Source organism: Ceratotherium simum, chromosome X (genome assembly GCF_057802395.1).
Source record: "Ceratotherium simum simum isolate JZ-2026a chromosome X, ASM5780239v1, whole genome shotgun sequence".
NCBI classification, from domain to species: Eukaryota; Metazoa; Chordata; class Mammalia; order Perissodactyla; family Rhinocerotidae; genus Ceratotherium; species Ceratotherium simum.
The window spans coordinates 70,782,947-70,798,424 of NC_141940.1; the positions used below are offsets into that span (position 1 = coordinate 70,782,947).

Here is a 15,478-nt window from a genome sequence, read left to right on the forward strand (position 1 = left end):
TTACTATTTGCCTGGTAGGTCTTTTTCCATCCTTTACTTGCAAACTTTTTGTGCCTTTGAATCTAAAATGTGTGTCTTATAGATAGCATATAGGTGGATTATATTTTTTAAATCTATTTTGCCAAACTCTGCCTTTTGATGGACTATTTTTCTTTATATTTAATGTAATTACTGATAAGGTAGGACTGATGCCTGTTGTTTTCCTGTTTGTTTTCCATGTGTTTTATGTCTTTTTATTCCTCTATTCCTCTATTCCTGACTTCTTTTGGGTTAAATATTTTCTTGTACCATTTTCATTTCCTTATTTCTTTACTGTATTTTTTGAGTTATTTTTTTTCATGGTTTTTGTGGTATTTCAATTAACATCTTACCTTAAAATAATTGATTTCAGATTAATACCAACTTAATATCAGTTGTATACAAAACTTCCTCCACTATATCTTTGTTTCATCCTCTCCCCTTTGTGTTGTTTTTATTATATAAATTACATCTGTATACAATGTAAGCACATCAACACAATTTTCTAGTTATTCCTTTATGCTGTTGTTTTTAAGTAAGAAATGAGAAGAAAAGTGTTACAAATAAAAATCGATTTTTTTGTCTTTTATATTTATTTATGCACTTACTTTTACAAGTGCTCTTTATTTTTCATGTATACAAGTTATTGTCTAGTGTCTTTATTTCTGCCTAAGACACCATTTTGTATCTTTTCTAGTGCATGTCTGCTAGCATGGAATTCTTTTAATTTTTGTTTATCTGAGAATGTCATAATTTCTCCTTCATTTATCAGGGGTAGTTTTGCTAGTTACAGAATTCTCAGTTGACTTTGTTTTTTCCTTTGGTAGTTTGAATATACCATCCCACTGTTTTCTGGTCTCTGTAATTTATGATGATAAATCAGCTTTAACTTATTGATGATCCATTGTATGTGATGAGTTGTTTTTCTCTTGCTGCATTCAAGATTCTGAAGTCAATTTGACAGTTTATCATGAATCTAGATGTGAATGTCTCTGATTTTATCCTTTTTGGCATACATTGATCTCCTTGCATGTATAGATTAATATTTTTTCATCACATTTGGTAAGTTTTTGGCCATTATTTGTTCACATATTCTTTCTGTCTCCTTCTCCTCTCCTCTGTTTGACTCCTGTTATATTTGTTATATTTACTGAGATGAGTTTGTTTTCATTATCTTATAATAAGAAAACTTAAGGCTATATATAATATTGGCTGAATCTCATAAGTAGTATTCTTGTTTTATTGTTTGCTAAATGTTTGATTATAATTTACATTTCTTTTTTTGACCCAGTAGTTATTTACTGTGATGCTTCATGTTGAAGATTTCTGGTTTGAACTACTTTTTCTAAAAAATATATATATATATATTTTTATAAGAAATATAAAAATATAAAATATAAATATAAAAAATATAAAAATAAAATAAATATAAAATAAAAAATATATTTTTAAAATATATTTTATATTTAAAAATATTTAAAAATTTTTAAAATTAATATATTTTTATATAAAATATGTATATATGGTTTTGCATTGCGATTAAACAATGTGGGTGCTGTCTTTTCCTACATGCCTAGTTTTTAATAACAACTTTATCTAGTAGGGTAAATCCCTCATTCTTATTTTTTCTTTTAAATTTCTTTATATTCATGTGCTTATTCTTCCAGGAGACTTTTAGAAACTACTTGTCAAGTTCTCACCACAAATACCATTGAAATTGCAATTGGAGTGGCATTGAATGTATAGATTAATTTTTGGAGAGATGTCATCTTTATAATCTTCGCATACATATGAATGTGGTATGTTTCTCCTTTTATTCGGGTCTTCTGTATTGTGTATGTGTGTATGTATCCTACCTATTATCTGCAGTATTTTTTTCCTAGTTTCTGAAAGAAATAGGCAGATGTTTTAAGAACTGAGATTCTGGTGGGGAAAGTACAGAAGATGTCATCTGCATAGACTAGACTCTTCAGTATAGAAGTCATATAAAATCTATTTTTTGGGTATGATGTTAACATTTCTTCCACATGGCCCTAGGAGCCTGCATTATTTATAATGTTCCACATCCCTGTTTTGTGTAAGTACAGAAGTGATTGGTAATATTAGAGAAATTATGTAGTAAGCCATATTTGTTTTTAGTGCTGTCAGCATCCTTTTGATCCTCCCCTTCCCCATTTAGAAGTGCTTCCTCCATCCTGCAAGCTTCTGGGGACTCATTGCTCGTTGTTTACAGGATATGTACCCATTGAGGACATTCAAACCCTCCAATATAGAGCTAACTTTGCGTTCTCACTACAAAAGCTTAGAATCAGAGAGGTAAAAATCCTGTTCCATTTGGTGGTTTTTTAATTTTCATAGCAACTCTCTGAGACGGAGCTAGAGGAGAACATTCAGGATACAGAGAGAGATTTGAACTTAGATCCTATGAGAAGCATCATAGGAATTAGAGCTGTTTAGATTGTGGGATACAACTCCTCCAAAATGGAGGGTTTGATGGTCTGTTGTCAAATCTTTTATGAAGTCAGAGATAGTTTTTGCTGCTTTTGAAGGCAGTTCTATTTAATGAAGAAACAGATTTAGGAACTGTCCAAAGATGAAAATAGTCTTGGAAGTGATACCTAGTGGCTTGTATGACCACTTGGGATAGAATTTGAGAATCTCTCTGCATGGAATGAGAGGTTAGATTACATGTACTTGAAGGTCACATTTATTCTTGAGATTCAGCCTCAGTCAGATCAAAGGAAACTGATTTTTATTGTGTGCCTACTTCACATGTTCCCATTTAATCATCACCACAACCCTCTGAGGCATCCTAGAAAGGTAGAATAAGTTTGCTAAGGTAACTCATCTAATTAATGGCAGAGCATGCTTATTTTACCTCTCTCCTCTCATATATTTTAATTTGCAATAGTAATTCCTTAAATTTGTATAGCACTTTATCATTTAGAAGCCTTTCACAAACATGGTTTTATTTCTTTCTTATAAAAGTCTGGTAAAATTGGAAGAACAGATTCCATGTGTCTATTTTATAGGTGAAAAACATAAGTTCAGAAACTGTTGAATTTCTCTGATCATTTCATACACCTTCCATATTTTGCACTTGGGGAAACTGAGTACCAGAATTAAAAATCAGAATATGTTGTAGGTGTTCTTTCATTTATGTTGGGAGAAGGTGGGACAGAAGGGTTGTGTTGCTTTTATACATCCTTTAGTATACACTTGCTTGATGCCAGCTCACCACATTAGATAACTGGCATTTTAACAAGCATTGATCAAAGGCACTAAAGGTTTAAGGAGGAAATTTAAGGCTTTAGGTAGCAGGTTGTGGAAGATACATTGGGTAATGAGGTCCTTCTTGGAGGCTTTGAAAGTGTTTAAAGTATTTCCTGCTCCAGGTTCAAGGGTCGCCTGGGAAGCAGGCCACTGGAGAATGGGTTATGCTGTAAGTTTGTAATCAGTCTAGTATGGATGGGAATGAGGCCTTAGCCCTTGCCCACAACTCTGGGAGCCACCACTGACTCATGAGTCTGTGACAGGCTCAGAGTGATGGCTCTCTTGATTATTGTATAGGTTATAGATGTAAATTCTCTGGGATGGAAAGACCTTAAAAGTCTCATATCCAAAATAGGTTATTTTAATTTGCCCGTAATGCAAGTCCTTTTATAATATACCCAACAAATGGTCTTTTACCCTCTGAGTAACTGCACTTAGTGATGGGGAACTCCTTCCTGAGTCAGCTTGTCTCTTTCAAGACCTCTTTGCAATATTGAGCTGAAATATGTTTTTCTATAGCTTCAACTCATTCAGCATATTTGTATTGTGCCCCACCTCAAAAATACTGCTTTATTGTTCTCTCTCCTGCATCTTCAGCTTCTCTCTACTGCCTTTTGAGCTGCCAGGCACTGTGCTGGGTGATGGGGATATGGAGAAGAATTAGACACAGTTCCTGCCCTCAAGGAGTTCTCAGTCTAGTGAGAGACTTCAACGTGTACACAGATAATTGCAACAGTATGGTATGCTCTACAATGGAGGTATGTACAAGGTGCTGTGGGGTTCAGAAGAGAAATCATTTGATTGAGTCTGGAGATGCCAGAGGTTGGAGGAACTGATGCTTACGTTGATTCTTAAAAAAAGTAAAGTTTGACCAGGCAGAAAACAAAGAGAATGACCTTCTAAGCAAAGACATGGACATTGGAAATAGGATGATGAATTGGAACTACAAATAGTTCATGAAATTAGCTTGGAAATGTAGACTGGGCATAGATCCTTATATATTATGCCATGAAGTTTGGGTTTCATTTTGAGTGTTTTAAGAAGGGGATGCTTTTGATGGTCACTCTGGCAGTAGTATAGAGTTCTGGAAGATTTTCAAATCTAGACAGGGAGATCAGTTAGAAGGATACTATAGTAGTTAAGATGATAAATGATCTAAGGCCAGAAGGAGTGGGAGTAGAGAAGAAGGGATTACCTCCCAAATAAGAGGTTATAAAAACAGACATAATACAACATGAGAAAATTAAGGTTGAGAAGAGCGAAAAATCAAGGCTTTCAGACTTTGGCAAATGTGCATCCCCCTACCCCACCCTGGCCTTGATGAAAGATCCTCTTATGTTCTTTAGATGGGCGTTGCCATTGGTTCCTTCTGGGCCAGGCCTTGACTGCACAGATTTTGGAAGTTTCTTTTTGGGGGACAGCCGTTTAAGAAATGTTGATTCTCAGGAAGACGTCTGAACAGCTGCAGACCTCTTATAGTATTACTAAGTTCCCGGTCTTTAGCAGCAGCAGGCCTACTCTCACTGTCACGTCTCCCAGAGGATTTTTACCAAAAGTGGAGGCGTTTATATCTAAAACCCACTCAGGGAAGAAATGGCCTTAGTTGTTATTGTCTCAATTGCTTTATTTTGCTTAGAGATTTATAAACGTTTATGGTTACACCTCCAAGGAAAAAATATGTTCAATAATTAAAAATCTAAACATATCCATTGTTTATTTTCTCTTTTCTCAAAGCAATATAAACACAATGTTCTTTGGGAAATTCTCCACTTAAGGCTCAGAGTAGTGACCCTGGGGATTCAGAGAATGGCTTTCTGTGACTAGAATGATTAATGGTAGATTATATTTAAGTAAACCTGATGTATTTTCGGTGGGCCTTATGTAACTATCCATCCGGAGGGCAGTAGGGGAAAGGGTGGGAGAGGAAGCCCTGAGCAGGACAGCAAAGCAGTTTAGTGAGAGTTTGGGCCTTGGGACTAGATAGCCTGAGCTCAGATCTGCTCCCATATTTACCAATGTGGTCTTGAGCATGGTTTTTCACTTCTTTGGGACTTTGTTTCCTCTTATTTAATAGGAGTAATAATATCTTTTTGCAGTGATTGGAGGGGGCGAATGTAAGAATTTAATGGGATTACGTAAATTGCTTAGAACAGGTCTGGAATATGCTAAATGCTGTATCAACTATAGTTGCCGCTGATAATGTTGACCATGACAAGGATTAAAAGAAGATAGTTAACTAGAATTGCTTCTATTTTACATCATCAGTGAAGATGTTGGGGTTTAAGAAAGAAAGAAAAACAAACTGACCTCAAGATTTTCAATGGTATGCTAGTGTGAATTCATTTCTCTGCCTTTCTTTTTTTTTTCTTTGCCAAATAGGTTGGGAAACCAGATGAATTTTGTCTATGTCCTGATCATTAATCTGTTGCCTTTGCTCTTATTTCCAAATAGAAAGCTGTGAAAAGTTGTGTTACACATGAATAAAGGTTATCCTAAAAACGTAGAAAAATGTTTTCGAGTTGGTCAAAACTGGATTTGAAACCTGACTCGACTGCTTACTAGCTGTGTGATCTAAGGCATGTTACTTAACCTCATTGAACCTCACTTCATCTAACATGATAATTAATTTGCAGGGTTTCCATGAGGATATTTGTAAAGTGTTATGTCATAAGTGCTCTATAAATTACAGCTATCATTGTTAGTTCTTGGGACACTCACCGTGTGACAGAAACAACAGCAGGCCCTGGTGGCTGGGAGGACTTCATGGATCCAACAGCAACCTGGAGTTATGCTCTTCTGAAGAAATCCTACTCGGATGGATATAATACAACCTGCTAAGTGTCCTAGCACTTATCAGGTTGTATTATCATTGTCCGTGTCTATGGCTCTCGTCTACCAGACTCTAAATTCCTTACGTGCAAGGACAGTGCCTTATTCATCTTTGTATTCGCAGTGCCTAATCCAGTGCACATTGTAGGCCTCATTAAATGTTTGTTGAATGAAAAAATGAATCATCAACAGACATTAATTGGGCGCCTGCTCTGTGATCTCCATGAGCTCAGCTTGTCCCCGCCAGTTGCCTACAACGAACAAGCTGTCTTCAATATGCTTGCTCCTGAAGCTTACTCCTATCTTCTAATTCTTTTGCTGAGGACCTTTCTGTGTAGTGCAAGGATAGCAAATATATTTCATCTCAAGTACTATCTCCAATTGATTGATAGTGCCTGCCTTGATTATGTCTTATAAAAAGGATTCTGAAGCCAGGTCTCAGCTCAGTGTGAAAGAGGGTTATAACTAATTAGTGATGTTTGCTGAGGGTGGGAGAAGGGGGAGTAGCAGCACAAGTGCCACATATATGTGATTTAATATTGTGTTTTCCATGAAATACTGTTTCTATGCCTGCATTTTAGTCTTGGCTACTTGTAGATGTTGCGTGGCTGCTGCTGCTGCTGCTGCTGCTACTGCTGCTACTGCTACTACTGCTACTACAATTGCTGCCAGTTGCTCCTTGGGTAGGACCAGAGTGATCATTGATCAGAAACTTTATCCTCACAGTCTTGGATTTGCTCCTGTGGCTGATATTCACAGTTTTCCCCTTTCAACTTTACCTCAGCTGTATCCCTTTACTACATTGACAGGTAGGCCTCCACTTTCTGTTCACCGCTCAAGAGGCTCACATTTCCTTTTTCTTCTTTAGTGTGATTAATCATTATTGCTCCATGAGAAGTCTTCTTTCTGTGAGATGTGACAACTAGAATACAAGTTAACCATTCCAGGACCCTACAATGAGTCATATAAGCTCCTTTTTAATATGGGAGAAAATTGAGTATACTTTCAGACTGTGGGGCAGGAAGAACTGAGAAGGGAGGCATTGTAGATGTGGGAGAGAGAGATGATAACAGATGAAATAAGATCCTGAAAGATGATGCAGGTAGAGATAGGAAGGCAAAACCTATGGCTCTAGGACATGGGTGGAGGGTTAGTCTCAGATGAAAGGAATTACCTCTTCACTGGAGCATAGAGATAGGGATAGGAGTTAAGGAAGAGTACTTGATAAGGGTGTTGAAGATTTGTGATAAGGGTGTTGAAGATTTGTAATTGTAGAGGTAGATAATGGAGAGGAAGCTGACCAGGGACGGGATTATGAAGACAAATCAGAATCTTTAAGAAATATCCAGGCCAAAAGGCTGGAGTGGGGCTATTATCAGGAGAGCTTATAGTATATCAAAGTGAGAATCTAGTTTGAAATTTGATTAGAAACTCAGGAAAATATAAAGTAAGCTTGGGCCATTGTCACAAGTAACATTTGGTTGCCTGTAATTTACCTTGATTGAGGAGTGGACAGCTAGCAAGAGAGAGGTTACGCAGAAATGGACTTGAGAAGCCAGACTGTATGGAAGAAAGGTGGAAGTGAGCTCAGAGTCTGTGTACAAAAAGAGGCCTTAATGTGATCAAGATGGGTGTTGAGTAGTTGGAAAACTGGAATGATAGGACCTGTAATCAGAGAGTAGGTTTTGGAATGTTAAGATTTCAAAACTGGAATGATCAAGATACCTGGGAAACTAGGATGTCAGATGGTCATTTACATGGATATTGAGGTGACCCAGGACTATAGCAGAAGCTGGGCCGGGAATGAACACTGTGGGCCAGGTACGATAGGCTTCAGTGAGGAATGATCTGGAGGTTGGCACATGGCAACTGCAGATCCAAGAGAAGAGAGGATGTAGTGGGATAGTACGAGCCTGAGAAGAGTGGTGGGGATTATTAGGAGATACAAAAACTATGGTTTGTACATTGCACTGAGGTGTTGACTGGCAGAATGCCCAGCTAAAATGATTCCCTCCTTTATTGAGTGCTTGCTCTATGCCCGGCACCTTGCTATGTGGGTCTGTCACATTTCAGGTGTGAGAGGATGAGCAGCAATCCTAGGCAAGGACAGCTAGGGGAGCTGCTGGCCCTTAGCACTGATGGAATCCTGTGGCCATCTCCTAACTCTTTGAAAGATCAGCGGACTGGTCAGCTTGAAGTGGCATAAAAAGATTTCTTCAGGATCAGAATTTTTCCTTGACCTTGACCTAACGTCATCACATGGTACAAACTTTTTTTGGCTATGTTCCACAATGTATTTTGGCTTCTGAGTCTCTGAGTTGAGAAGTGAGCTAGTACTGCTGTTGGAAAAAACTAGGCACTGTACTTTAAAAACACGCATATTGATTAACTAGAACAAGACACATTGAGCTTTTAAGATGAAGGGTAGACAAAGCTCACATCAATGGGTGAATAACAAAACCACTTTGTAAAAGCTCTTCTAGGGTCAGGATACATCCAGTTTAGTGGCCATATTGTAGATGTTTCCTGTGCTGTTGGGAAGGAGGGCTAGAAATTGATGTGGAGAGATGGCCCTTGGACTTGGAAGGTAAAGTTTAGGAGAAGAGAGTCTCTGTGAACCCTCTGACATTGCATATAGTGGTTTTTCTTCTGTTATAGTCTTTAAATGAGTCAATATTCTAATCAAGGTTTAGAGCCACTGCCTTAGTGACCAGGCCCTCAGACAGCCCAACCCCTCCTGTGGGGGCTGCTTTATATTTATTCCTCAGGAGGAACTGGTAGAAGACTTCATGTGAGGGAGAAGAAAAGGAAAGGAGCAGAGGGTGACTGCAGCCTCTCTTCATCTCAGCTTCACAAAGCATGACTCAACAGAGGGATCACTCTTGAGACTCTCCAGACCACATGTTGCTCTTTTCAATCTCATGCTTAGCCCTCTCAGCTCCTTTCTTTTTTCAGAAGTTGTACTGTATGTGTGTATATGAACTGTTACTTCCCATAAAGAGCATTCCATGTTCACAGCAAAGAAAATCCTTATAATATGGCATAATACTTGCCCTGTTAGGCCTCCAACAGTCAAAAATTGCTGAGTTCCAATGCTGGAATATAGGCTACCAGAGATGAGTTTGAGTTTTAGCAACAAAGAACCCCAGCTTCATGGAAGGAAAACAGTCAATTGACTTGAAAGTAACCCCTATCTCTGTGCTCATATTCTTTCTTTTTCCTTCAGCCCCATGAATAAGGTATCACTGATGAAAGCAAACAAAAGCCATGACTTCCTCTGGCACTTTTCTAGCCCACGTATATGTCCTTGGGAGTCACTCTATTTCATTAATACTTCCTTCTTCACATCTCTTAAGACCCAGAGAGGCATGGATGCTAAGGTTGGGGTTGAATTTGTCATAGTTGCCTCTGAATTTGGACAATACTCACGTTAATCAACCTGATACCCACTCCTACCTGATCTCATAGCAGCCACGGGAGAAGCTGTAGCCAAGGCCAACAACCCTACTGACTCCAGCCTCAGGATTTACCCCTGATGTCTCACCTGATTATGAAACAGCAGTAGGAGAGCTTGCCCCAACCCAACCCCCCCTTCTGACTTGGTCATCAGAGATTAGGACTTGTCTTAAGATTTATGGTATATAAGGACAGAAATCTTATATCTTAATAGGAAACAATATCAGGGGCCCTGGTTACATTTTGTCTGTTTTGGGAGTGGGCAGAATAGGGCATGGGGGAAGTGGAAAGTCTTGTGCCTTTCAAATACCTTCTTAGTGATTCCTCAGGACACCCTTGGTCACACCTTCTGGTGCCTTATCCTGAGCCTTGCCTCTCCTTTCTTCCGAGTCCTTCTAGTGCACTCCTTGCTCTTACTAACCACCTTTCATTTCCTGCCCCACCCTGATAGGTTTCATCAGGTGTTTTTTCCTTTCCTTCACCCAGGCCATATGTCTGTGACAGCCCACATCTGGGAGGAGCCTTATTGTGAATGAGTGAATGAAGTCTCAGTGAGTGTTGGGAGTGACACCCATGTTTCTCTCTGGATATAAGGAGAGAGAAGGAGTGGAGGGCAGAGAGGAAGAAGAGGGAGGCTATGAAATCCCATAATGGAGTAACAAATGCTTGACATTTTAGTGGATATTGGACCTGGAAGCCTACATGAATGAAGGAAGCAAACCTGAGATCCCTGATGTTTGTGAGTGAAAATAGGATTGAACTCCTTACTGCCATTAGGAATGGTGGGAGGGAGAAGAGGAAAGTGAGGGAGGTCGTAAAATCCTTTCAAAGAGGATGCACTGAGACTTGCTTCATAACCCGTAATTTTTTAAGGTAGATGGAAGATAAGTTGTTGCACTGCACTACTTTGTTGCTACTTGTGAGAGTCACTGCCAGCCACTCTTCTCAGGTAGGGCTGCATTTGTGGAGATTTTTGTTGACCTTTATTGAAAAACATCCCAGTACAAGGTTTGCAACTTAGAAGAACTGTGGTTCAGTGACAGGGTGTTAAAGGGAGCAACGACAGAGGAGATAGCACAAGTAGTACCAAATAGCTCAGTATTTTGTTTTTAATAGGATGGATGGGCCAGAGACAGTAAGCAGAATGGCTCCAGGCAACCCCAAACACCAGATATGACATAAAGAAACAGTACAATGAAAGGTCAATGCTTCTAGCTATTATTTGTCATTCCCCAGAGCGTGATGGAATATCTAAAATAAAAAGAAGAGCTGCTTTGGAGAAGGATTATAAAAGATTCTTTCATAGAAGCGATTTAGAAGAGGGGAAAATTCCAATTACGTAAGATGGATATTACAGCTTTTAAAGACGTCTATTCTCTACATGGGTCATGGAGATTGATACCAGTATCAGCTTGTGGCTGACTAGAGCAGTTTAACTTAGAGGTTTCATGCTTTTGGAGAGATGCTACCAATCTCTGTCACTTTGACAGGTGTTCATCTGCAATGAGTCCAGTACCTGAAGGAGCAGGAGGACAACAAGCATCCAGGGAACAAAAGTATAGCCTTCTAAGTGAAGATAGCAACTGAAAAGATCGTGGGCTTGGCTGGATTAGGCTGGTCTTGTTTGTTTTTTCAAAATAAGAAACTTTTTTTCTTGATGATAAAAGTAACAACTAATTGGTAAAAAATTAAGTGAAAGGTATAAATTAAAAATTAAAGAATACCTATAATCTTATAACCCAGAAAACAGTAACTCAGAACGTTAGAGTGTTTCCTTTTACACTTTTATAAAAAATGTGTATAACAAAATTTAAAAACAAAATTGACTTCATATTGTATATGTTCTTCAACTTTTTTCATTTGAAAATAACCAAGCATATTTCCATGTCATTGGCATTCTTTGAAAACACAATATTAGGTGTTACATAGTATTTCATATGGATCTAACAAAATTTATTTAGATGATCCCATGCTGCTGGACATTTTGGGTATTACCAGTTTTGCCTATAAAATTAAAATGTAATGAACATCATTGTACATTAATCTTTATGTGCATCTCTAATGTTTTCTTCAGAATAAATTTGTGTAATTAGAATTACTGAGTTTGAATGATGAGAGCATTATTAGGGTACCTGGACAGTTCTTGAATTGTCCTCAATATAATTGTACAAATTACATTCCCATCAGTGGTATATAAATGTGTATATTTTTACGCACATTCATCAAAACATGGCCTTTTTAAAATCTGTGCTCATTTGATAGTCAAAAACATATTTGTTGGTTTAGAGATTTTTATTTCTAATTTACATACAGTAAAATTCAGTCTTATGGTGTATAATTCTGTGGGTTTTGACAAATACAGAGTCACGTATTCTTCCATTCCAGTACCATACAGAACACTTTTATCACTAGTAATTTTTCTCGATTGCTCTTTTTGTTGTCAACCTCTTTACCCATTCCCAAACCCTAGAAACCACTGATTTGTTCTTGATCCCTATGGTTTTGCCTTTCCCAGAAGATCGTATTAATGGACTCATGCAATATGTAGACCTTTTGGTCTAGCTTCTTTCGCTTAGTAATATGCATTTAAGATTCATCCATGTTGTTATGTGTAATAACAGTTCATTCCTTTTTATTGTTGTACTTTATTGTTTGGATGTACCACAGCTTTTTATCCATTCACTAAATGATGGACATTTGAGATGTTTCCACTTTTGGTGATTATGAATAAAGTTGCTATAAACTTTCGGATAATGGTTTTGTGTGAACATAAATGTTCATTTCTAGAGGGTAAATGCCTAGGAGTGGGAATGAGTGCCAAACTTTTCCAAAGTTTCTGTATCATTTTGCATTCCCACCACAAATAGATGAGTTCCAGTTGCTCTACATCTTCATCAGCACTTGGTATTATCATAATTTTTTTAAAATTTTAGCCATTCTACTAGGTATATAGTGATATTTCATTTTGGTGTAAGTTTGCAATTCCCTAATGGCATATGAGTTTGAGCATCTTTTCATATGCTTATTTGTCATCTGAACATCTTCTTTGGTGAATTGTCTGTTCAAATCTTTTGCCCCCTTTTTTACTGGGTTCTTGCTTTTCTTATTGTTGGGTGTTTAGGTTTCCTTATATATTCTTGATAGAAGTCCTTTGTCAGATATATTATTTGGAATCAAGTTCTCTGAGTCTGTGGCTTGTCTTTCCATTAACAGTGCATTTTTCAGAGCAAAAGTTTTTAATTTGATGAAGTCCACTTTGTCAAATACATGACAATTTAAGTTGGGATGGGTATAAATGGAGTTGAAGTGTTCTAAGCTAGTTGTATTATCCGGGAGGTGTTTAATAATAACAAATACTTATTGTGTAAGTAAGACTCTAAGAGTAGATCTAAAAGAAAGATCCATTATGATCCTTACACTGTGTAAATCTCCTCCCCTTTAATGTGGGCAGGATCTGTGTCTTGCTTCTAACCAATAGGATAATGGCAAAGGTGATGGGATGTCACTTCCATGAAAATGTTACATAATATTACATATACACTTAAAAATAGCCTCAAAATACACAAAATATTAATTAATAGAAGTCTATGGAGAAATTGAAAAATCCAAGTGAGAGAATTCAATAGCTCTTTTCAATTATTGAGAAATAACATATACAAATCAAGAGCATACAGAAGATTTAAACACCACAATGTATAAGCCTCACCAAATGGAAATTGAAATATATATACTTCTGCTTCAAAAAATTACAGAAAACATAATTCATTTGAAGCATACTTGGAACAGTTACAAGAATTGATTCTGCATTAGACCATAAAAAATTATTTACTGATTTAAGGTGTTGGTATCATAGGATCCATGTTGTCTTACCACACTGCAATTAAGTTATATATTAATAAAGAATGTAAATAAAACATCTACATATATTTAATAATTTAAAATGCATTCCTAAATATCTTGTGGATCAAAGAAGAAATGAGGGATGTCTTGAAATAATTAAAATTTAATGATAATGAAAATACTACATATAAAAACCTGTGAGACATGGTGAAAGTATGCTTTGAGGAAAGTTTATAGCCTTAAATAGTTATATTAGAAAAGAAGAGGGGGTGAAAATTAATGAGCTAAGTATCCAAGCTAAGAATATAGTAGGAAAAATAGGAAAAACAAAGATAGTAGAAGGAAGGAGGTATTAAAGGTAAAAGCATCAATTTATGAAATAGAAAACAGACACAACAAAGATCAATAAAACCCCATATTTGTTTCTTTTACAAAACTAATAAAATAGACAAGCATTTGACAGATTCTTCAAGATAAAAAGAAAAGGTACATAGAGATAATGTGAAAGGGGGAACATAACAAAAGAAAAAACCCAAAAAACCCAAAGAATAGTATTAATTTATGCCAAAGGAGACTGAAGATTTTAGAGGAAATAGACAAATTCCTAGAAAAATGTAACTTAAAACTGACTTAATTTTATTGAATACTCATATAAAATTTTAAGCTAAGTAGTCGTTCAAATCTTTTGTCTCGAGGCTCAACTATATGCTTTCTACCAGAAACTCACTTTAAGTAAAAATACATAGATAAGTTATATTATGCAAACACTAATCAAAAAGTTGGAGTGGCTATATTAATATAAAAAAGTAGTCTTCAGAAGAAGGAATATTCTCAGGATAAAAAGGGACATTACATAATGATAAAGAGGGCAATTGTCCAAGAAGACATAACAATACCTAAAGCAAAAACTGATAGAACTACAAGGAGACACCGACAAATCCACAATTACATTTGGAGATTTCAATACTTTATTCTTAAGAATTAATAGAACAATTAGCTAGAAAGTTAATAATAAATCTAAACAACTTGTCATAACTGATATTTGTAGAACACTATACACAGCAGCAGTAGAATTCATATTCCTTGCAATTGCACATGGAATGTTCAAGATGATAAACTAGATCCTAATTCATAAACTAACAGACTGGCTTCTCTCAGCACTACGAAATTAAGTTTCATTCATGTCTCTTCATGGCTTGATAGCTCATTTCTTTTTATCCCTGAGTAATGTTCCATTTTATGGATGAAGCATGGTTTATCCACTCACCTATTAAAGGACATTTTTATAAAGGATATCTTTAATAAAAATGGTTGCTTCCAATTTTTGGCCATTATTAATAAAGCTGCTATAAACATTCATGTGTAGGTTTTTGTGTAATTGTAAGCTTTCACTCACTTGGATAGATACCTAGAATTGCAATTGCTGAATGGTATGGTAAATCTATGTTTAGTTTTGTAAGAAACTGCCAAACTGTCTTCCAAAGTGTACCATTTTGCATTCCCACCAGCAATAATTGACAGTTCCTCCTGCTCCACATCCTTGGCAGCATCTGGTATTGTCAGTATTTAAATTTTTGGTCATTCTAACAGGTGTGTAGTGGTATCTCATTGTTTTAATTTGCAATTCCCTAATGACATAATATTGAGCATCTTTTCATATGCTTATTTTCCATATTTATATCTTTGGTGAGATGTCTGCTCAGATTTTTGCCCATTTTAGAATCAGATTGTTCATTTTCTTATTGTTGAGTTTTAACAGTTCTTGTATATTTTGGCTAACAGTCCTTTATTGGGTATAGCTTTTACAAATATTTTCTCCCAGTCTGTGGCTTGTCTTCTCATTCTCTTCACAGTGTCTTTTGCAGAGCAGAAATTTTTAATTTTAATGAAGTCCAATTTATCACTTTCTTTCATGGATCATGCTTTTGGTGCTGTATCTAAAGAGCCATTGTCAAACCCAAGGTCATCTAGATTTTCTTTTATGTCCTAGAAGTTTTAGAGTTTTGCACTTGACGTTTAGGTGTATGATCCATTTTAAATAAATTTTTGTAAAGCATATAAG

At 36.5% G+C, this 15,478-nt stretch overlaps 1 long non-coding RNA gene across 24 annotated transcripts in view; it reads left to right on the top strand.

Annotated features, from left to right (window-relative positions):
• LOC106803822 (uncharacterized) overlaps positions 1-12,330 on the top strand; it is a 69,468-nt gene extending 57,138 nt beyond the window's left edge. For 19 of the 24 annotated variants that reach the window (XR_015550422.1, XR_015550424.1, XR_015550423.1 and 16 more), the window contains 2 exons: positions 1,686-1,817; positions 3,889-12,330. This is a non-coding gene — a long non-coding RNA (uncharacterized LOC106803822). The remainder of the gene's footprint in view (positions 1-1,685; positions 1,818-3,888) is intronic. The other 5 variants (XR_015550440.1, XR_015550443.1, XR_015550435.1 and 2 more) reach the window with 5 other exon arrangements.
• The last annotated feature ends 3,148 nt before the right edge of the window (positions 12,331-15,478 follow it).